At 35.8% G+C, this 23,968-nt stretch overlaps 1 long non-coding RNA gene across 1 annotated transcript in view; it reads right to left on the reverse strand.

Annotated features, from left to right (window-relative positions):
• The window catches only part of LOC106834823 (uncharacterized), a 65,716-nt gene that overhangs the window by 23,287 nt on the left and 18,461 nt on the right, over positions 1–23,968 (reverse strand). Inside the window, exon 3 of the long non-coding RNA XR_011504884.1 lies at positions 19,283–19,358. This is a non-coding gene — a long non-coding RNA (uncharacterized lncRNA). The remainder of the gene's footprint in view (positions 1–19,282; positions 19,359–23,968) is intronic.

Raw genomic sequence — 23,968 nt, forward strand, 5'->3', positions numbered from 1 at the left:
AAATGATGATGTCCATCCATTCATTCATTCATTTAGTAATTAATTACTGAGGGTTTGTATCAGGCACTACAAGTCTTAGGTATATATTAGTGAATGAAGTGATCTCTGCCTCAGTGTAGCTGAAATTTAATGAACCAGTAAAAACTTATTAAACTACAGGAAATCTAGTGTGCTTATCAGTCACTAATGATATTCAAAATAAATAGTTGCAGTTTCCTGAGAGATAAATATTTATTTATTTATTTTTGCTGAGGAAGATTCACCCTGAGCTAAGTTCTGTTGCCAATCTTCCTCTTGTCTTCATGTGAGCCGCTGCCACAGCATGGCCACTGAGAGGTGAGTGGTATGGTTCTACACCCGGGAAGCAGATCTGGGCTGCTGAAACCAAGTGTGCCAAACTTTAACCAGGGCTGGTCCATCAGAGTTAAACCTTGAAACTCACTTACGTCTGGAAAAGTATGGGATCAGTTCTATGAATATACTTCAACTTTTCAAAGATTTTTTTTCTGAAATGTATATGGTAATTTAATGAAAAACTGGAAACAATCAAATATCTAACAGCAGTTTATTAAACTGTGCTTTATCCATGCATTAAAATGCAATACAGCTATTAAGATGTTACAGTTTAGGACCATGAACTTATATAGAAATATGTACGTGAAATAACAATACTTGAAAAAAGCAGATCAAATAACAATACAATGAAACTAATTATACTCTTTCATAGCTCTCAGAGATATGAGCATTCCTCTTTTATCTTACCTTGGCAATGTTTCCTCTTCCTTAGTGGACCATTATCAATACCTTATCTTCTGGAAAGTCTTCCCTGGTCTTTCTCCCAGTACTCAATTAATTGATTATTCCCCTTAACACTAGTAACTTTTCTATTAATTCCTATTTTATCTGTTATCATAATGTCTCGAAATTAGTTTTGTATGGTCCTGTCAATCTTGCTTGTCGACACCTCCTTCATCTCTGTATTCCTGGGATCTGAGATATGACATGTTGTTCTTGTGTCTTCAATATCTACAAATAAGCCTGTCACCAGGAAGGTGCTCAAAAAATGTTCACTGAGTGAATCTAGTGAATGCTCAATAAATACTGGCTAAGTGAATGGATTCTCATAGAATTTTCATCATATTTATCATATTATGATCAGAATTAAATTTCAAATTATTAATAAAATTTAGCATTCATTACATGCTTTTTTTCCTGGAGAAGATGTAATACCTTGACTATTTTACATACCGGATATTCTTAAAACGTGAAATCTAATGAAATATGTACAGAACTTTGAATGCCTTTTTTTTCTTTCTTTTTTTTTTTTTGAGGAAGATTAGCCCTGAGCTGACATCTGCCACCAATCTTCCTCTTTTTGCTGAGGAAGAATGGCCCTGAGCTAACATCGTGCTCATCTTCCTCTACTTTTTATGTGGGTTGCCTGCCACAGCATGGCTTGACAAGTGGTGTGTAGGTCTGCATCTAGGATCTGAAGCAGTGAACCCTGGGCCACTGGAGCAGAATGTGTGAACTTAACCACTGCGCCACGAGGCCAGTCCCTTGAATGTCTTTTTTTTAAGGGAGTGCCCAATGTTCATCTTATCTGGACCTTCCTGAGTGGCCAACTGAAGTCAACATCACACCTGACTCAGCTTTGCTTGGTTGAACCTGCCACATAGTTGGCCAGACTGGATGCTGTTGATGTAGCTGATTATCTTTAAATAACTACTTGCATTCTTCTCTAGTTTAAGATACAGGGTAACTGTGCACTTATCATGTTGTGTGTTTGTTTGTTTTTCATTTACGTGAAAACAGAACAGGGAGGGCCATGGTTACACAAACAGTGAAGAAAGAGAAAAGAGTCTCAGCCTCTTTTATTCCTTCCCTCAATAGATAACCAAAAATGTAGTGTTCACTGACGTGATATCCTTACATATATTGCAAGAGAGTGTATTTTATTTAGATATACTAAAAGCAAAGTCTGCTGAGTCCTCCACTTAAATTAACACTAGGCTTAAACAGAGAAAAGAGCACCGAATGAGATGTTCAATTGAGAATGTCTACATACAAGTTCTGTTAGTCTCTGAAATCAACCGACAATATCCTCGATCTCTATTCCGAAGTGTTAATTCCAGTGCCAGAGCATTTCTCTTTTTTCTTCCATTGTGAAGGTTTTGATGTTTATCCAATAAAGACAACTATCTACATTGCTTTAAATTAATGATTCTCAAAAACTGCTGACAAAGAGACAAATCTAGAAAGTCTTTGATGTTGAATAAACAATACTGTTTTCATTACGTGTGTTTCTACAAACCCCATGAAAAATTAAGTTTGAGCTCCTTTTGGGGACAGAGGGGTGTGTGTGCATATGTGTGTGTGTGTGTGTGTGTGTTTGTGTGTCTTGTGGCGGCAGGGGATGTGGGGGAGTGATATGAAAAGATACAACGCAAAAGACCAAAAGAATTCTAGCCTTTTTCTCTTCACAAAATGGTTTAGGTTTGACTGCCCTTGTTTTTGTTGGACCTGAATAGAAAAGTGAAGTATTTTAATCTTCTTTTTCAAAACATACAGACTTATGGAAATTTAAGTTAACAGCTGTTCAACTGTCAAGTCACCAGCTACATTCAAGTCTGAGAAAAGAAGAAAATCTGTTTAAATGAAAGCTTGTTTGAATGAAGGCCATGAGTTTCAGCATTTGTGTTTGAAAAAAAAAATTAAAGATTGTTACTAAAGTAAAAGATCTTTCCCTAGGATGACCTTTCTTTGTTGAAAATGTTGGAAAATCAATATTCAACATGAAGTAAGAAACTGAAGTATGTCATCTGTAAGATCACCAGAGTGTTGAGGGAACTGAATACCCTCAACTCATGAACTCCTCAAGGCCAAAGGTTTGACCTAATGCAATACCTAGTGCATAGAAAGTGTTCTAGAAAAATGCATATTGGCAGAGTGAACAAAAGGGACAAAGAAATCAAGTGGTCACCTCTTTTTCTTTCATTTTTCAAAGGCCTTATGTAATTGAGTTTTAGAAAGATTAATGATAGTTGGCAGGATATATAGTTGTGTGAAACACAGGCAATGGTTTGAATATTTTTTTTAACAGTTGAGAAAATTAAGATATAAGCTCTCGGTCAAGAGTGGGAATAGCCTGTCTTATTATGATACTGATTAATGGGCTGATTATTTTTCTTCATATGTGATAAAAATCTGTGTTCATACATGTTGTGGTTGAAAAGGTATGATAAGATAATGTGATTTTTTTTCCAAATTAGGCTCTCTGGTTACAAGGCCCATATCTGTATCCCGTAAATGTAACAACCTTGATGAAAACATACTGATTTAAAGACCAAACATTAGATTTGCAGGTGCAGAAAATCAATTGTGTTAATATACTAAAAACTTATGCTCTTACAATGGTTCATACTAAAAAGACTTAGGGAGGACTAATATATAAATAAAATGGCAATGTATTAATTTATAATGGTGACGGTTTCTTTAAGCACCTTCACCCTAGCTGTGTATCCTGTAAACAGAGTTGGAAAGTGTTGGGACTGTAGGCATTCCTGCTGAAAAAGTGAAACTATAGGTCCCTGTGCTCAGAGACCACCCTGCTCAAAGGGGTTCCCCATCCATCATTGCTCTTTTTCTGTTTAAATTGGTCGATGCCTCATGAGTAGGGCTTTGTGATTTTTTTTATACTGTACTGCACTGTTCTCCCCAACATTATGTAATTCCTTTTCTTGGATCCAGCTCCATACCACACCTTTACTTTCAAAACTTTCCCACCATAACCTCTAGAACTGTCATTGTGGGGTTGTAAAAATAGCCCTATCTTCACCATTTGCACTTTTTTGCCGTTAAGTAAAACTTGACTCTCAGATGAAGATACCAGTTTCATTGCTAAGCTCTTAAGTGCTAGCTGCTCATTTCTCATAGTCCTGGGTGGTGAGATATTGTTTCTGCACTCCATACTCTCCAGTAGTACTTCCAGCAATAAGACCTCCACTCTCTTGTAAAACACACACATTACAACTCATTTGAGATCCATGATATTTCACTGTACGTTTCTCGTTGCCATCTTATTGCCATTGTCAACAGAAAAATCCAGTATACTCCCAATTATTTATCAAAAATTTTGGTGACTGGCTCACTAACATTATCTCCACGCAAATCCTGCCGTTACTATCTTTGGTGACACCCGTGTGCCCACGGACTCTCTGTCCTTAACATCCTCATCTCTAAAGACCTTGTCCACAGCTCCAATTCACATCTCTCTCTCTCACATTATGAATTTTGCTATTAATGTAGATTTTTTCTGCTGTGTAATCACTAATTCAGGTATCACATTCTCTGAGTACAACCTGTTTTCCTAGCTATGGTCATTTCAGGACCTCAGTGAAGGTTCCAGTTCATTGCCTTTCTATCATATGGTCCTTGAAGCATCTCATTTTTTGTTATCAACATCCTTTCTCAGCATAAACACTTGCAGTAAATCTTACTCCAAGTTTCTTTTTTAAATTTTTTTAAGGTCTGCTTCTTTTGGTGAGGAAGATTAGCCCTAAGTTAACATCCGTTGCCCATCTTCCTTTTTTTTCTCATTTTTGTTTTCTCCCCAAAGCCCCAGTACATAGTTGTTTATCGTAGTTGCAAGTCCTTCTAGTTCTCCTATGTGGGATGCCTCCACAGCAAGGCTTGTTGAGCAGTGTGTAGTTCCACACCTGGGATCCAAACCAGCAAACCCTGGGACCCTGAAGTGGAGCATGCGAACCTAACCACTACGCAAGCGGGATACCCCTCCAAGTTTCTTTTTGATGATTTCTTCACTGCATTAAAAGCATCAGTTCTTCCCCACATTTTTCAAAACTGGAATCCAGCAATGCCTCCCTGCCCCCAACAGAAATCCCGTTTTACCTCTTACTTCACAGAGAAAATATGACTAGATCTCCCTCAATTTCTTACTTCCACACATGCGAAACTACCTACACCTGTATCTATTTTGTCCTGCCTCCCTCTGCTGAAGCACTTTCACTTGGGGGCTCTTCCTTCACACATCCTCAGAAACCTTCTTATAGAGTTCCCCATTGCTTTTTAAATATTTAACAATATCCTCACAACCAGATCTTTAAAATGTTTGCTAATTATGTATGTATATATATATGAGTGTGTGCATGTGTGTCTGTGTATATATGCATACATTTACATATACAAACATATATACAATTGTTGCACTCAAAATATTTTTGCTTTTTAAATTCAGGGGATTTTTCTACTTTGATTTCTCTTAATATAAATAAAGTTTGAAATAAACTTTTATTTAGCTTACTGAATATTAAATAAATTAAAATGCCTAAAAAGGCTTTATTTTCAAACCTGAGAGCTAAACTTTTTTCTGCACTTTGAAAAATCACAATTGTTAGTTTCCAGATGGCAAGTTTATTCACAAATGTTCTAAAGACAGATTCTTCCCTTTATATGACATTTTCATGTGAATTAAGATCTGTTGTATAAGACTGAAAAACTATTGTTAAAAAGACAGTCCTTCCTCTAGTGAATATATGTGCAACTATCTCCTCTTTTCATGAACGTATCTCATTTTCCACAGTGAGAAATAACACTCAAACTTCTATAATTCTTTCCTACTGCCTCTGCTCCTGCTGCATATATTTTCTTATGATACTGGAAGATTTTCAACTAACTAATCTACTGAGTATACACATACACACACAGGTATACATCCATATGTGTATACATTTATAAACATATGTATGTATATATTCATATGCTGTGCGTATATTTACACACACATTTATGGTGTAATAACAGTGCATATGGTATTTATGTGGCTCTCTCGCACCTGCTATTGTAGGAGCAGCTGTTCTTCTTAAGCCTTTATTCATGGATGTCCCCAGGGGTGAGCCCCATGTGTGCCGAGGAGCTCATTCTCTCCTATTATGTAGCATCTACCACTTTTTCTCTCTCTCTTTTTTGGTCTGGGGGAAGATACTACAGTGCAGAAACAGGTCACTGACTTCAAGAGTGAGTCAGTCATGAGAGCTGATTTGCCCGCTTGGTATCTCTGTAGCATTTCCTACCTATTCTTCATGATATCTGGGACAAGATGTTGATAACCATGCAGTAGTACTAACTCCTATCATGCCACAAGTTTTGGTGCTGTTTCCCAACTCTGCAGAAGCCACAGTCATTATCAGTGCATACCAAAATATACCCTGGGACGTCCCTAGAAGTGAGAATTCTCATCCTCCCAACTTATTAACAGCTAAAATCCAGGACCATATGTGACCTCTCTTGGCAGACACTGGGATTTAAAGTGTCTCCCATGTACCAAGTAGGGTGCTGATTTTGGGATAGGAAGATCAATAGAGGTAAGTCTTGATCTCAAGGACTTTACTACACAACATGAGAGAGAGGTGTGTGAATGACTAACATGTAGTCATGGCTCAAATGAAAAAGGTAGAAAGTGTTATGAAAGAACAAAGGAAGAGATATTTTATTTTTGCCTAAGCATTAAAGTTAGTCACAGAAGACAAAGGCTTTAACTGAATCTTGGATGATTAGAATAAATTCACCCAAGAGAGAGGCATGAGCCAAAGGAGTAAGTCATCAGTATTTATTCAAGTTATGGGGATTACAGAATATTCCCACCTGATTACGGGTTTAAATCTCAAATGTCTTTATGGCTAAGGGAAGTCTAAAGGCAATCCAGCTAAATGTTTGAATACAGAAAGGGACTATTCATAAAGAACATATGTAAAGGACTTGTGTAATCCAGCCTGTGAAAGAAGATTCTGATGTTCAGCTCCAGATAATTGTTGCCATGTTGGAATGATGGGTTGGCAAGAACAGATTTTTTGTTTTACTAGAGAAGCTGCAAAAATATGGACTTTAATGTAAAATATTCCAGTTTTAAAATGGTGGCAATTAATTCCATTTTTAGTTAATTTATTGCATGTTTATTTAATTTTCTTTAAATAATTTTTATTTAATTTTTTGTCCCTGCAAGAGGAAGACTGATAACTGTTTAACCATTATTTCTTCTTTGGGTTCTCAGTTTACAACCAGAAGGTTAGAATATGTGTTCGGTAGATGTACCGTAAGATGCTCTTCCAGAGTTAAGTTTGTTTCCCCTTGATCTGAAGCAATGGGCCAATCAAGCACCATTCTCTTGCCGACAACTTTAGTGTTCCACCACCATTCTTGCCAATCATCCTCTACCCTCCTTTTATTCTTTCCTGAGATTCATTCTTAACTTTATCTCTAGAGAGAGACGCAGTTGGATTTATCTTGGATTTATCTTCTGCCTAAAATTTTTCTTGGATCTGTTTTTACTTGGTCTCTTAAAACTCTTTCTTTGTCTCATTGGCCAACATTTGTTCTTTCCTTCTGAGTTCAGACTATATCCAGGTGGTTTGTATTTCATAACCATTCCCTCAGTACTCAAATTCTGTGTGGCTGGTCAAGACCCTTGTAAGAAAATATTGTCCTCATGTAGGAGAGAGGATGTACAGACAAATTTGGCTTAGGAAGGGTTTTAGAAGAGTTTTGTCTAATATGCTAATGAAATGGGAATATACGGATCTGAAAGTAGGGCACTATCAAGTATTTATAGGCAAGGAATTCACATGATTCAGTTTGAGATTACATAGTAGTAGTATGAAAATGGATCATAGATTGGAATAGGAGGTAGAGAGAAAGCATTCACCTAAAATATACAAATTTATCAATATGAGAGTAAATTCTATTTCCTCAGAAAATTTTTTTTTCAACAACTTCAACCGTCATTATTAACACATTTCTGCAAACTCCTAGCCACTTATTGTCTCTTTCATTTTATTTATGAGTAAGTAATGGTAGTCCCTCTGTCTACCTCATTTGTCAATTTCATTATGGTAGAGAATGTACTTGAATAATTTCAATCATTTTAATCTTTTAACTTTAATAATGTGTTTTTTATACATAGAATAAGGTCTTTGTGTCCTTTATATGTCCTTTGTATGGATATTTTGGTGATTGTCTATGTTCGCTTGAAAAGAATCTGTATTCTGCTCTCTAAGAGTGGAGTGGTCTATAAATATCAATGGGTTCAGTCAGTTGAAAGTATTTTCAGGTCATCTGTGTCCTTACTAATTTAATGTTCTGTCAATTAGTGAGAGAAGAGTTTTGAAGCCTCCAAATATAATTGTTACATTTGTCTGTTTCTCCTCTCAGTTTTTGTTTAATTTATTTTGAAAGTCTACAAATATTTAAGATTTCTTTCTTGATATTTCTTTCTTTCTTTCTTTCTTGATAAATCATCCCCTTAGTCATCATATAATCTCCTTCTTTATTATTGTTCTTAGCCCTTTGCCTGATGTGTCCATCTGATAATAAGATGGCCACTCAAACTTTCTTTTATAAGTGTTTCCATGGTGTATATTTTTCTATTCTTTTGCTTTTAATTTATCTATGTCTTTATATTTAAAATGGATGTCTGTCAGAAAGTATATAGTTGGATTTTACTTTTTCAAAATTTTTATCCAATTCTATGATCTCTGACTGATTTAAATTTCAGGTTTATTAAGGTATAACTGACATATAAAACTGTAAAATATTTAAAGTGTACATTGTGGTGATTTGATATATGTGTATATTGTGAAAGGATACCCCCATCAATTTAATTAGCCCATCCATGACCTCACATACATATCTTCACTTTTTATTTTGGTGAGAATGTTCAAGTTCTACTCTCTTAACAAAGTTCACTTGTACAATACAAAGTTATCAACTATAGTCAGCACTTCTCATTAGATGCGTGGACCTTATTCATCTTCTAGCTGGAACTTTCTCCCACCTCCCAGCCCCTCACAATCACTTTTCTTCTCTCTGTTTCTGAGTTTGCTTTTTTCTTTTTCTCTTAAGATTTCACATATAAGTGCCACTATTTAGAATTTTATTTCTCTGTCTGGCTTATTTCCCCATAGCATAACACCTTTAAGGTCCATCCATGTGGTCTCAAATGGCAAGAATTTTTTCTTTTATAAGACAACCTAAGTGTCCACCAGCAGCTGAATGGATAAAGTGTGGTATATATATACAGAGGCTATTGTGAATAATGCAAAGAATATGAGAATGAAGATAACCTTTCAATATTCTGTTTTCATTTCCTTTATATATATATCCATAAGTGGGACAGCTGGATGATATGGTAGTTTTATTGTTGACTTTATGAGGAACCTTCTGCTGAAAAGAAAGGCAACAGTATGAGCTAGTTGTTACATGTTATTCATGAAAAAAAGAACCTCTGATTGTATAGGAATAGTTTGAACTATAATATGTACTCATCGCCATAACCCCTCCCCTCAGCTCGATGCAGAATGAGCAGGTGAAACTCCCAAATCCGAGCTTCTCCCTGAGGAAAGAAATTTGGAGCATCAATCTCCAAATCGGGTGGAGGGTCTGCGTGAGGGACTGGCCTCTGTATGGCCTATTTTGGAACACAGACAGCAGACATGAGAGGGAACAGGAGATTACTATCTTCTAAAAAAGAAACTGGCAAATCTCTCTAGTTAGAAATTTACATGCACACGTCCAGAGAAGTCACAGCCACAGAAAATGTTTGAGAGGCCCCCAGAATCTCTTTCCAGGCTAACTGGTGAAGGTCTTTCCCTGTATGAAGTCAGTCTGTAAAGACAAGGAGAGGTGGCTATTTAATCAAATGGACAGACACCAATATAAAGTGTCCAGAAACATTAAAAAATATGGAAATATGGCCCAAATAAAGGGAAAAAAATAAATCTCCAGAAATCAATGCTAAAGAAATGGAGATATATGAATTACTTGACAAAGAATTCAAAATAACCATCATAAATATACTCAGTGAGTTCAGGAAAATGATTAATGAACAAAATGAGTGTTTCAACAAAGAGATAGCAAATATATTTTAAAAACCAAACAGAATTTTGGGGCTGAACAATACAATAACTTACCTAAAAATTTCACTAGATGGGTTCAACTGCAGATTTGATTAAGCAGCTGAAAGAAGTGAACTCAAAGAGAGGTCATTTGAATTTATTCAGTCAGAGAAGCAAAAAGCAAAACTTGAAAGAGTTTAAGGGACTTATGAGAAACCATCCAACAGCAATATATGCATTGTAGTAATCCCAGAAGGAGAAGTGAGAGAGAAAGAAGCAGAGCAGTACTCAAAGAGATAATGTCTGAAAGTTCTCAAATCTGGGGAAGCAAATGAACATCGAGATTCAAGACGCCCAAAATATCCAAATGAGAGGAATCTGAAGATGTCCACACCAAGACTCATTATAATCAAAGTGTCAAAAGTCAAAGACAGAGAGAATTTTGAACACAGGGAAAGAAAAGTGACTTGCCACAGACAAAGGAACCTCTATAAAATGATCAGTGGATTACTTTGCAGACAAAAAGAGAGTGAGATGATATATTCAAAGAGCTGAAAGAAAAACAATATACTGCTGACCAAGAATACTACATCTGGCAAAACTATCCTTCAAAACTGAAGGAGAAATAAAAATTTTCCCAGATAAGCAAGAGATGAAAGAATCCATCATCACTAGGCTAGACTTACAAAATATGCCAAAGGGAGTCCTTCAAATTGGAATGAAAAGATGCTAACCAACAACCTGAAAGCATATGAAAGAATAAAGCTTGCTGATAAAGGTAAATATATAGAAAATACAGAATACTGTAATGTTGTACCAATAGTGCATAAATCATTGTTGAGTCTAGTATTAAAGTCAAAGGACAAAAGTATATAAATAGCTATAACTCTAAAAATATGTTAAAGGGTACACAATATAAAAAGATGCAATTTGTGACATCAATAGCATTGTTGGTGTCAGGGAGAGAAGTAAAAGTATAGAGTTTTTGTATGTGATTAAAGTTTAGTTGTTATCAACTGAAAATAGACTGTTAGAAGTATACGATGTCTTATGTAAGCCTTATGGTAACCATAAAGAAAACACCTATAGAAAATACACAAAATAAAATGAGAAGGTAATCAAATCATGTCACTACAAAAAAAAAAAAACAATAAAACACCCGGGAAAACAGCAGGATTGGTAAAGAGAGACAAAAATGCTGCAAGACAGACAAAAAATAATTAAAGTGGCAATAATCTTTCTCTATCAATAATTACTTTAAATGCAAATGGATTGACCTCCCCAGTCAAAAGACATAGCTCAATGGATTAAAAAAAACAAACAAGTATATGCTCTCTGAAAGAGATTCACTTTAGATTTGAAAACACACATAAGCTAAAAGTAAAAGGATCGATAAAAATACTCCATGAAAATTGTAACCAAAAGAGAGTGTGGGGGGGGTCATACTTACATCAGGAAAAATACAACTTAAATTAAAACTGTCAAAAGAGGCAAAGAAGGATATCATACAGTGATAAAAGGGTCAATTCACCAAGATGATTTAACAATTATAAATATATCTCCACTCAATATCAGAACACTCAATTATGTGAAGCAGACTTTGATAGAACTGAAAGGAGAAATAGATAGCAATACAATAATACTAGGGGATTTCAAGATCCCAGTTTCAATAATGGATAGAACTTTTGGAGAGAAGATCAATAAGGAAACAGAAGACTTGAACAACACTATACACCAAACTGACCTAACAGATACATGCAGAACATCCCACTCAACACCTGCAGAATACACATTCTTCTCAAACATATGCAGAACAAGTCACAAAACAAATCTTAACAAATTTAAGAAGACTAAAATCATACCAAGTATATTTCCTGAACACAGTAAATGAAACTAGAAATTAATAGCAGAAGGAAAACTGGAAAGTTTACAAATATACAGAAATTAAAACAATACACTTCTTTTTTGGTGAGGAAGATTGGCCCTGAGCTAGCATTTTTTTTGCCAGTCTTCCTCTGTTTTGTATATGGGATGCCACCACAGCTTGGCTTGACCAGCAATGTGTATGTCTGCTCCCAGGATCCAAACCCATGAACCCTGGGCCACTGAAGTGGAGCACCTGAACTTAACCACTACATCACCAGGCCATCACCTAAGCAACACACTTTTGAAAAACCAAAGGGGCAAAGAAGAAATCAAAAGGGAAGTTAGAAATTTTGTTTTTGTTTATTTGTTTGTTTGTTTTTAGAGAAAGATTAGTCCTAAGCTAATATTTGCAGCCAATGCTCCTCTTTTTGCTGGGGAAAATTGACCCTGAGCTAACATCCATGCCCATCTTCCTCTATTTTATATGTAGGACGGCTGCCACAGCATGGTTTGATAAGCAGTGAGTAGGTCCACACCCAGGATCCTACCTGGTGAATCCTGGGCTGCTGAAGCAGAATGTGTGAACTTAACCACTGCGCCACCGGGTCGGCCCCTAGAAAATTTATTGAGACAAACAATAATGATAAATGCCTAAATGAAAAACAAAGAAATATCTCAAATAAATAATCTAACTTTGCACCTCAAAAACTAGAAAAAGAACAAACCAAGGCAAAAGATAGCAGAAGGGTGGAAATAAGAAATATTAGAGCCATAGTAGACAAAATAAAAAATAGAAAACAATAGAAAAATAAACAAAACTGAGTTGGTTTTTTGAAAAGATTAACAAAATTGATAAAACCATTAGCTAGACTAAAAAGAAAAGGGAAAAAGGGAAGGCCTGGTGGCATAGTGGTTAAGTTCACAAGGTCCACTTTAGTGGCCCGGGGTTTGCGGGTTCAGATCCTGGGCATGGACCTAGACACCACTCATCAAGCCATGACATGGTGGCATCCCACATACAGCATAGAGAAAGATTGGTATAGATGTTAGCTCAGGTACAATCTCCCTCAAGGAAAAAGAGGAGGATTGGAAGCATGTTAGCTCAGGGACAATCTTCCTCATAAAAAATAAAAAGGAAAATACTCAAATACATAAGTCAGAAATGAAAGATGAAGCATTAAAACTTATGTCCCATAAGTGAAAAGGACATAAAAGACCACTATGAACAATTATGCCAACAAACTGGAGAATCTAGAAGAAGTAATAAATTCCTAAAAACATGCAACCTACCAAGACTGAAACATGAAGAAACAGAAAATCTTCACAGATTTATTACTAGTAAGGATAATGAATTAGTAATCAAACACCTCCTAACAAAGGAAAGTCCAGGACCAGGTGGCCTCACTAGTTAATTCTACCAAACATTTTAAAAAGAATTGTCAATCCTTCTTAAACTCTTTGAAAAAATTAAAGAAGAGGGAGCACTTCAATACTCATTTTGTGAGGCCAGCATTACACTGATATCAAAACCAGACAAAGACATTACAAGAAAATAAAGCTATAGGCCAATATCCCTGATGAATATAGATGCAAGAATCCTAGACAAAATACCAGCAAAGTGAATCCAATAGCATACAAAAGGATCATATACATCATGACCAAGTGGGGTTTATCTGGCATGCAAGGATGGTTTAACATCTGAAAATCAATCAGTGTGATATACCATATTAGCACAATGAAGGATAATTATCACAGGCTCATCTCAAGTGGTGTAGTAAAAACTTTTGACAAAATTCAACATCTTTTCATGATAAAAACGTTCAACAAACCAGGCATAGAAGGAAATTATCTCAACATAATAAAAGCCATATATGAATCACCCACAACTAACATCACACTCAATAGCAAATAAATGTTCCTCTAAGATCAGGAACAAGGCATCAATGAGACTCTTATCACTTCTGTTTAACAGAGTACTGGAAGTCCGAGTCAGAGCAATTAGGCAAGAAAAAGATATGAAAGGCATCCAAATTGAAAGAGATGGAGCAAAACTATCTCTGCAGATAACATGATCTTATATGTAGAAAACCGTTAACACACCACAAAATAATAAATAAATTCAGTAAAGTTGCAGGATGCAAAATCAGCATACATAAATCAGTAGCATTCCTATATGCTAACAAAGAACAATACAAAAGGAAACTAATAAAGCAATCCTATTTACAATAGCATCAAAAAAAATCCTTAAGAATAAAGTTATCCCAGGAAGCAAAAGAGTCATACACTGAAAACTGCAAAACGTTGGTGAAAGAAATTAAAGAAGGAACCAATAAATGGAGAGACACCCTGTGTTCATGGATCAGAAGGCTTAATAGTGTTATAATGTCCTACTACTCAAAGTGATCTACAGATTCAAGGCTGTCCCTGTCAAAATCCCAGTGGCATTTTTACAGAAATATAAAAAACAATCCTAAAATTCATATGTAACCATAAAGGACCCCAAATAGCCAAAGTAATCTTGAGAAAGAAGAACATAGCTGAAAACCTCACACTTTGTGATTTCAAAGCATGTGACAAAGGTACATAAATTAAAACAATATTGTACTGATATGAAGGCTGACATAAAGATCAATAGAACTGAATAGAGAGAAATAGACTCACATGTTTGTAGCCAATTGATCTTCCACCAGGGAGCAAATAATACACAATGGGGAAAGGATAGTTCCCTCATCAGAGGGTTTTGAGAAAACTGGTTATCCACATGCAAAAAAATAAAATTGGATCCTTATTTTACACCATATGCAAAAATCAACTCAAAATGAATTAAAGACGTAAGTGTAAGACCTGAATCTATAAAACTCCTAGAAGAAAACATAGGGGGAAAAGCATCATGACATCAGTCTTGGCAATGATATATTGGATATGATACCAAAAGGCACAGGCGACAAGAGCAAAAATAAAGTGGAACTACATCCATCTAAGAGGCTTCTGCACAACAAAGGATACAATCAACAGAGTGAAAGATAACCTACGGAATGGGAGAAAATATTTGTAAATCATATATCTGATAAGGGGCTAATATCTAAAATATATAAGGAACTTCTACAACTCAATAGCAAAGAGCAAACAACTTGATTAAAATATGAACAAAGGAATAGACATTTCTCCAAAGAAGACACACGAGTACCCCACAGGTGTTTGAAAATATGCTCAACGTCACTAATCAAATCAAAATCATATTGAGATATCATTTCACACCTGTTAGGATGATCATTGTCAAAAACAACAAAAAAGAACAAGTGTTGGCAAGGATGTGAAAAAATTAGAGCCCTCGTGCACTGTTGGTGGGAATATAAAATGTTTCAGCCATTATGGAAAACAGTATGGAGATTCCACAAAAAAAACCAGAATAATTTACCATCATGTAATTCATCAGTCCTACTGCTGGGTACCTATCCAAACAAATTGAAATCAGGATGTCAAAGAGCTACTTTACTCCCGTATTTATTGCAGCATTATTCACAATTGCCAAGATGTAGACACAATCTAAATGTCCATCGATGGATGATAGGATAAAGAAAATGTGGTATATACATACAATGGAATATTATTCAGCCTTAAAAAAGAATGAAATCCTATCATGTGTGATAATATGGGTGAACTTTGAGGACATCAGGCTAAGTGAAATGTTTGTCACAGAAGGACAAATATTGTCTGATTTCATTTACATGAGGTATCTAAAGTAGTCAAACTCATAGAAGCAGAAAATAGAATGGTGGCGGGCAAGGGCTGGGGGGAGGGGGAGATGAGTAGCTGCTGTTCAATGGGTATAAAATCTCAGTTATACAAGATGAAAAAGTTCTAGAGATATGATGTACAAGATTGTGCTTATAGTAAACAATACTGGTCTGCACAGTTGAAAATTTGTTAAGAGGATAACTCTCATGTTATGTATTTTTTTATTACAAAAAAACCTTATTGATAGGTTAAGTGTTAAAGATCAATTCACCATCTATGTATGAGGTTCTTTACTCTCAAACTAAATATGATAATATCTAGAAGTTGTATTCTGCATTTTCAAATAAAATAAGCATTGGTTTTCTACTTACAATTGGCTTCGGCCATCTAATTGGTTGTATTTCCTTTAGAGAAACATTCAGTTTAATGACCATTACCTTGATAGCTCATCTCTTGTGGTGCAGTTTCATTATACCTCTGTGGTTTCTTAGACTTCCCTCAGGTTTATGATCTGAACATCCTCTCTTCCATAGCTCTTTAGTCAAGGATGAAATTTTCATTATTTCCAGTGAGAGATAGTCTAGGTGGCAACTGTGGCTCGTATTGTTGATTATGTTGTTATTACTATTAGCAGTAGTAAACATTGATTAAATGCCCATTGTGCAGTGAACGAAGTAGTAAGATGTTGAAAACTGGCATCCTTTTGCAGGAAGCTTTCATCCTTTAAAAGCATGATGAACCCCTCCTCCCCAAAAATATACAGTACTACTTAAATTTGCTTTATGGAACTGTAAAACTGAGACTTGGAGGAAAAGTTAGCTGTCAGCTAATCCAAAGTCCCCTGGTGGGTTTGGGTTCCTATACAACATCCCTTTGCTGCATCAGTGCCTGTGCTTTTCCAGGGAGCAAGATCCGTTATTAGATAGCTCTAAATGTTATACAGTCCTTTTTTCTCTTGAGGTAAAGCCCAGGACAAGCTATGGGTGAATTTTTCTATGACAGAGTTATAGTCAAGGTAACCTCTGAATATTAGGGCCATTATTTTGAACACAGAACACTTATTTTGAACACAGGACAGGAATTGTTTTTACTCAGCTTTCTCTGTACAGAGAGAAAAAAGTCAGATAATAAGGTTGTCAATAAATTATGGGGAAGCAATTCAGCATAAGACATAAGGAAAGTCCATAAGACATCTTCATGATGGTTCGATAGTCTACAGTTGGTGTTTATTTCTTGGCTGAATGGTAGGGAGGAGAAAACTGAGCATGGTAAGAGTGACTGTATTTCCTATGTGTAAACTCCTAACTTATTGCCAAGTTTTTACATAGTGTCAGGCTGAGGACACTTTGAGTTAGAGGCTAATTCAAGGTGTGCACCTGTGATTTAAAGAGATGAATGTACATTTATTAGAACGTGAATTCATAGGAACATAACTATTTGGACATTGTATTAGTTTTCTAGGGCTGTCGTAACAACATGCCACAAACTGGATGGCTTAAACAATAGAAATTTATTGTCTCATAGTTCTGGAGGCTAGAAGTCCAAGGTCATAGAGGTGGCAAGGTTGATTCCTTCTGGGGGCTGTGACTGAGAATCTCTTCCAGGCCTGTCTTCCAGCTGCTGGTGGCTTGCTGGCATCTTTGGCATTTTTTGGCTTGTAGTTGAGTCATGATCTTCGTATTCAAATAGTGCTTTCCCTGTGTGTGTATGTGTGTCCAAATTTCCCCTTTTTGTAAGGACACCAGTCATACTGGGTTAAGAGCCCACCCTACTCCTGTATGACCTCTTCTTAACAAAGTACATCTTCAATCAAACCTATTTCTAGATAAGTTCACATTCTGACATACTGATGGAGTTAGGACTTCAATGTACGAATTTTGGGAGGTATTTAAGTAATGTGTTCAGTGCTTTTAAAATAGCTAATCCATGAACTTTGAAGATCCCTGAAAACTCAAATAGATGGTTAAGAATTTCAAATAAAGTACAATTATAAGCAAAATCCCCAAGAAATATAGCTGCATAACCATGAAATTAATTGGATGAGTGTCAGGATGAAGCTTTCCCATATAATGATTTTGAATTCTCAGAAGTAAGAGAGCACCCAATTTATGGCTTTAATTTTAATCTGTGCAGGATCTATGCTAAGCAAATAAAGAAGTTTTGTTTCTTTGTTTGTTTTAAGAAAGATTACAGAGTTAAGTTTCAATTATATAAATGAAGGGAAAGGTGGTATAGATAATTCAAAATAAAAAATATTGAAAATGTCATTTTTAGTAGAATGGCAACAGATTTATCTTCTAATAAATAGTTTGCTTAGCTTGTTTTTGTGTTACAGGAATTTTCCACGGACAGCACTGAGAGGTGGAAAATGTGTGGTTATGCTATTTATTCACTATGGGACTTAGGGCTTGCAAATTTACTTTTGAACCTATAAAGCTGCAGATGTAGCATTTTTATAGGAAAAGTGGGAAGAATAAGTCAACTCTTGATGATGGTGTGATGATACGTAGGTTTTGCTCATGAACTGTTACTGCTGTTCTTTAGTTTGCTTCCCTCCAGATTTTACTCCCACTCCCCTCGCCAGGAACGTGATTGACCATGACCCCAACATCACTGGTTTTAAGGAAGGGGTAAAGATTATTTGTGAAGGTACCTTTGTTGAAGAAAACATGCAAATACACTCAACGTGGAATACACAAGATTCAGTAAATAAAATTAATAATTTCTCAGATTCATTCTCTAATAGCACTTGTATACAAATTTGTTATAAAAGAGGGTTATATGCAAAGCAAACAAAAAATCAAACCCAGAAGATTTGCAGCACACTTACCTGTTTCAAGTTCTGCTTGCATTGACCAGAACGCACACCTTCATAAAACTTTAAAACTCCTGGCACTTTGATTTCTTGTTTGGATTTTCATATTTATACTGGAGAAATCATTTAAAAAGCATCTGTTCATCAAATTTGGTGGGAGTAAAAAATACACAGATCCCTACTGCATAATGGCAATAACACTAGCAAGAGCATGTCTTTAGTGCTTTTGTGAAAATTTGAAACAAAGCAAAACTTGTTACCCTCTGCGTCAATAAGCATTTGTGCAAAAAATCCATTGCGTATCTGGTCGTTAAGCCCTGTTGAGATTATTTAGCTTTGCGTCCCAAGAATCTAACGATTATATCTTACCTCAAATCCATAATATGGAGGAGAATGAGAAATAGACTTACGCATTTCTAGAAAAATAAATTTTTAAAATATTTCCTTTGTAATATGAGTGTATATGCCTTGTCTAAAATAAGATTCTCTCTCTTTTTTACATTTTAAATTTATTAAGTGAGTGTTAATGCAGTGAATTTCCATAATGGGTTGGTCAGCATCTTTACATAGTAAAAGTGGGCATATTCCGGGGTCTGGCCCTCTGGTGCAGTGGTTAAGTTCACATGTTCTGCATCGGTGGCCCGGGGTTTGCCTGTTTGTATCCCAGGTGTGGACCTATGCATTGCTTGTCAAGCCATGCTGTGGCAGGTGTCCCACATATTAAAGTAGAGGAAGATGGGCACGGATGGTAGCTCAGGCCAATCTCCCTGAGCAAGAAAAAAAGAGGAGGATTGGCAGCGGATGTTAGCTCAGGGCGAATCTTCCTCAAAAACAAAACAAACAAATAAAAATGGACATATTCTCTTTGAACAGTTCTTCCTGCAGTTTTTTTTTTTTTGTGAAAAGGTCGTTAACAAAAATCATTCATGCAATTACAATAGTTGCTTCAACTTACTTATGTCAATATGTTGTTGTCTTAACCCCAAGTTCATTTCTGAGTATCCTATGATGTCAGCCAGCCATCTCCACATCTTTAAAAGCAAAAAAAAGCTTATTTGTTGATTACATATAACTAAGGAAATAAAAGCATTGCAAAAACTTGAAAATTAAACGCAAGCTTTTCAAATAAGATGTGTGACCCATTTATTGGACCTCACTTTGAAAAATATATATGAGTTTTACTTTTTATTTGGCACATTGAAATATTGCAAGATTCTTCATCACGTTGATTTATTCACTTATTCATCATCTGTTTTTCTTTGTTAAACTATGGTTATTTTTGGCCTAAGTGCAAAATGGAAGATATTTTAACAAGTTGTATATGCAAATGCAATTACAAGCTCTGCATCCAGAGGTGTTTGAACATGTTTTCACTTGACATTCAGATTTGTTTAGATACTAAACACAGCAGGTGTAAGTCCACAACCTCATATCTGCGGTTCTCAAATTCCAAACCAGGAAAAGCAGAATTCTTTTTCATAAACTTCTTAAAGGCAAAACCTGACCTCATGTGAATCAATCTGGTTGTAACACCTGGGGTCATTTCCATTTAGTGTGAACAGTGATCTCACTGCACAAATGTTAATATTTTGATTCCTGGCCCTTTGGAAAGATTTAAGGTGGATGCACCATATTGCTTTTCTAAACTCTCCAAAATTCTGAATTCCTAAACAAATCTGACCCCAAGCATTTCCAGTGACAAATGGTGGGCCTGTGTTTCCTCTATCCTTTCCTAGAGGAACTTACACAACTTTGTAAATGTCATGAAGGTATTCATCACAGTGTGATTCTGTTTGTGTGTTTGTTTATTTCTGTAGGTGTGAATCTGACATTATCATAACCCGTTTTGTAGGTAGAGGGACCTATATCTTTTGAAAGACTGAAATTGTTTTTCCCACAAGAGGATTTACAACATTGCAATTAACTCAAAAGAGATTTCCTACATACTCACATGGTAAGTCATAAGATCTGCCGGTAATGTTGGTAATAATTTTGGTAGGACTGGTCTTCATTGTTGTTGATGACAGCAATGGGTATTGTTATTTATGTGGGTTATTGGAATAATTCTTGTGTGACAGGTGAAATAACTCATTAAACATAAGTGTCTTAAAGGCTGGACAACGTAATTCATTCTGCCATAATGATGCATAGGTAAGGGAGGCTAGGATGCTACAGGGTCAGATGAGATTTTGGCTTTTAGATTGAAAAGTTCTATGTTAGATGAAGCGGGTCTCCTGGGAGGCAGTTTCATTATATCCCTGATGTTAGCAACATTGTCTCATAGAAAAAATTTTCATTTCCCTGGTTTCATTTCATTGGTCCTAGCCATATCCATTTGTGCTGCTCTAAATAATTCAATATTTTAGCTCCTAGTAGAGGGCTCCTTTCACTCCCACTTCCTGCTCCCACTTTATCCAATAAAATCTTGGGTTTAAATTTGCTATTGTTTAATATCTTTTAATTTTATTCTCTGGACCTCAGTCTACAATTCATCTGCCTTTTACTACCCAAAGTTTCCCTAATAGATACGATCAGAGCTACTTAGTGATAATAATAATACATTTTTACACAAAAGTAGAATCAAATGCAGCAATTCATATCTTTTTTCACTAACAGTTCTGGGGTATTATAAGTTTTTTCTGCCAACAGCCAGCTGCTTTCCAATTGCCACTAAGACAAGTAAAACCTAATAAAAATGATGATTTTATAATAATTAAAAGTCAAAAAATAGCTGGATCTTTTCCCACTTAGTTGCCAACGCTTAACTGACTTTCTGTTCTATAATTAGTTAACATTTGACACTTTGTTATTTTCTTTGTTTTCCTTGCCTGGTTTTTAAATTACTGTTTTTATCAATTACATATCCTAATGTATCTTAGAAAATTTCAAGCTCAATCCCCTCATATTGTTGCTATGTTTTTCTCTTACCCTATTTTCATTTATTTCAAAGGTATTAAAGAAAATTTATTGAAATTCCCCTGCCACCTTTTTTTTTTTTTTTTGAGGAAGATTAGCCCTGAGCTAACATCTGCTGCCAATCCTCCTCTTTTTGCTGAGGAAGACTGGCCCTGAGCTAACATCCATGCCCATCTTCCTCTACTTTATATCTTGGACGCCTACCACAGCATGGCTTTTGCCAAGTGGTGCCATGTCCGCACCTGGGATCCGAACCAGTGAACACCAGGCCACTGAGAAGCAGAATGTGTGAACTTAACCGCTGTGCCACTGGGCCGGGCCCCTGCCTCCCTTTTTTATACCATGTGCTTAGTAAAATCACTTGCAAGTTTGGAGAGTGAATACCACGTGAGTTCTACTCCTAATAAAATTTGCAATATTGTGAAAAAAGCAGATATACAAAAAATTGGAAAGAATACCATTCTTTAAGATAGGGGTGAGTATGTGTGAGTGAGGAGGGGGACACGAGATACCAAGAGATGAGTGTAAACTGATGTCAGACCTCCAAATGCAAATTATGATGATGATGTTACTTTAAATTCGCTTACTTGCAAACTGGTTAAGATTAGAGTCAATGCTGGGATATGTAGTGGTTTAAAGCAGACCAGAAAATGTTTTCAATTTCTCTCCTTAAGAGATGGAGACATTTTTTATGCCGTTGAATCTGGGCTGGCCTTACACTTTGCTTTAGTCACTAGAATTTGATGAAAGTGATGTGGTAGTTCTGACCCTGCACCTCAAATGGCCTTACAACGTCGGTTTTAATTCTCTCAAAACACTGAAGCTACCCCTGAAGGATTCCGAGCTAGTCATCTTGAGGATAGGAGACCATGCTGTAAAAGGGATCCAGCAGATAGCCTGCAACAGCCATCAAGACTATGACTTGGCCTGTACAGCCCCAGATGAGCTGCCGGATGACAGTGGCCACATGAGTGACCCCAGGTGAGACTATCAGGAGAATTGTCCAGCTGACCTCAGACTGAATTGCTGACCACTGCATCCTGGGCAAATAAATTTATTAATAATTTAAGCCATTTTGAGCCGCCAAGTTTTGGGGTTGGTTTGTTAATGCAGCAAAACTTAACTGAGATAGACAGAAATAAACATGTAGACAAGGCAAGGGGCATTTGGTTTTATGGAAGAAATGCTTTTCAAGTGTTTTTTATGATAATACAGTGTGCAGTTTTCTCTGGAGGTGCACACTAGTTCTACTGTTGTGTTGATTGTACCACAATCGAACTCTCGTTTGTGTCTAAAATATTTGACCATTTAATTAAAAAGGTTATAAAAACTTTTGCAAACAGTTGAGAAGAATCATATCAACAAAATTATTAAACAGGCTGCTTGAAAAAGATAAGCTATTGACATGAACATTTTTCAATTTTTTAATTTAACTTGTATTTGCATCCGAGTAATATGTGTATAAATGCATTTTTCACTCCTACCCTTTACTGATTTCCATTTCTAAAAGCCAATCACTCTCAAGTCTTTTAGCTCCTTCTTCTGCTATTTACTTTTACATTCTCAAACAGCATATTTATACATAATACATTTTAATTTTTTAACTTGAGATAGTATCTTCTGATTTCTTACCACAAGCAAAGAAGATTTACCATTCACACATATATCACAACTTCAACCACACATTCCTCCCCTCTCCCCTTTCCCCCAATATATTTCTTTGGGTTTAATTAATATTCAGCATTAAATGATCATGATTATGACATAAATATTCTTCAAAGTAAAAACATGCAACATGTACTTTCTTACTTGTAATCTTTTTATTTTCTCTAAAGTTAATAATTGCCTACATTATTTATTTTCTTAATCTTCAATGTCCTTATTACTAATTTGTTACCAAATTCTCCTTTGTGGTTGTAAATCTTGTCTCAAAATGATAAGACACATCTGGGAATCAACAGATTCACATTCCTTGTGGAAGAATACTTAAGACTTCTATTTCTCTGTCCAATATAGACTTGTTTTTCTCTAGGCCTAATGGACAACGAGTATCCTAGACTTAGAACTTCCCTTAACCACAATTCTGGGAATTTCTTTTCCTCTCTGCCACGTTGGAGCTACGGTTTCTAGACCTCAGATCCTCTGTCTTTCTTGCATTAATATCTTATTTTGTTGAGCCCATTCTCCAGTAACTTCATTACAAAGGATGAATGAAAATAGAATCACCTTGATGTAGAAATCCAGAAATTCCATAAAGTCTGCAATCTATGTGGATGGTAACACTTAAAGATGGATGGTGCATAGTTCACACAACTATATTGGCAGCTCTGACATCAAGTACATTTTTTGAGACATTGTCTGAAATTATTTCAAATCTATGTTCACATTTGATTGTTGTTTTTTACTGGGTACAGTATTATAGAATAGAAATTATTTTCCTCAGAATTTTTCAAAGCATTCCTGCAAAGTGATCTAGCTTCTGGTCTTGATATTTTCTGAACTAAAAACCTGATTTTTTTCTGCAGACATTCAGAAACTTTTATCCCTTGTCTTCTAAGATTTCTAGTGGTGTAACCTGACAAAAGTCTCATTTTTACGTTTTTTTTTTTTTTTTGAGCTTTCTGCAGGCCGTTTCTATTTGAATATTCACATCCTTTCAGAATGGAAAATTCTGCTTATTTGGTTGTTTGATGTATACTTTTTCCTCTCAATTTTCCCAGCTCTC

This window comes from Equus asinus, chromosome 7, assembly GCF_041296235.1.
Source record: "Equus asinus isolate D_3611 breed Donkey chromosome 7, EquAss-T2T_v2, whole genome shotgun sequence".
NCBI lineage: Eukaryota > Metazoa > Chordata > Mammalia > Perissodactyla > Equidae > Equus > Equus asinus.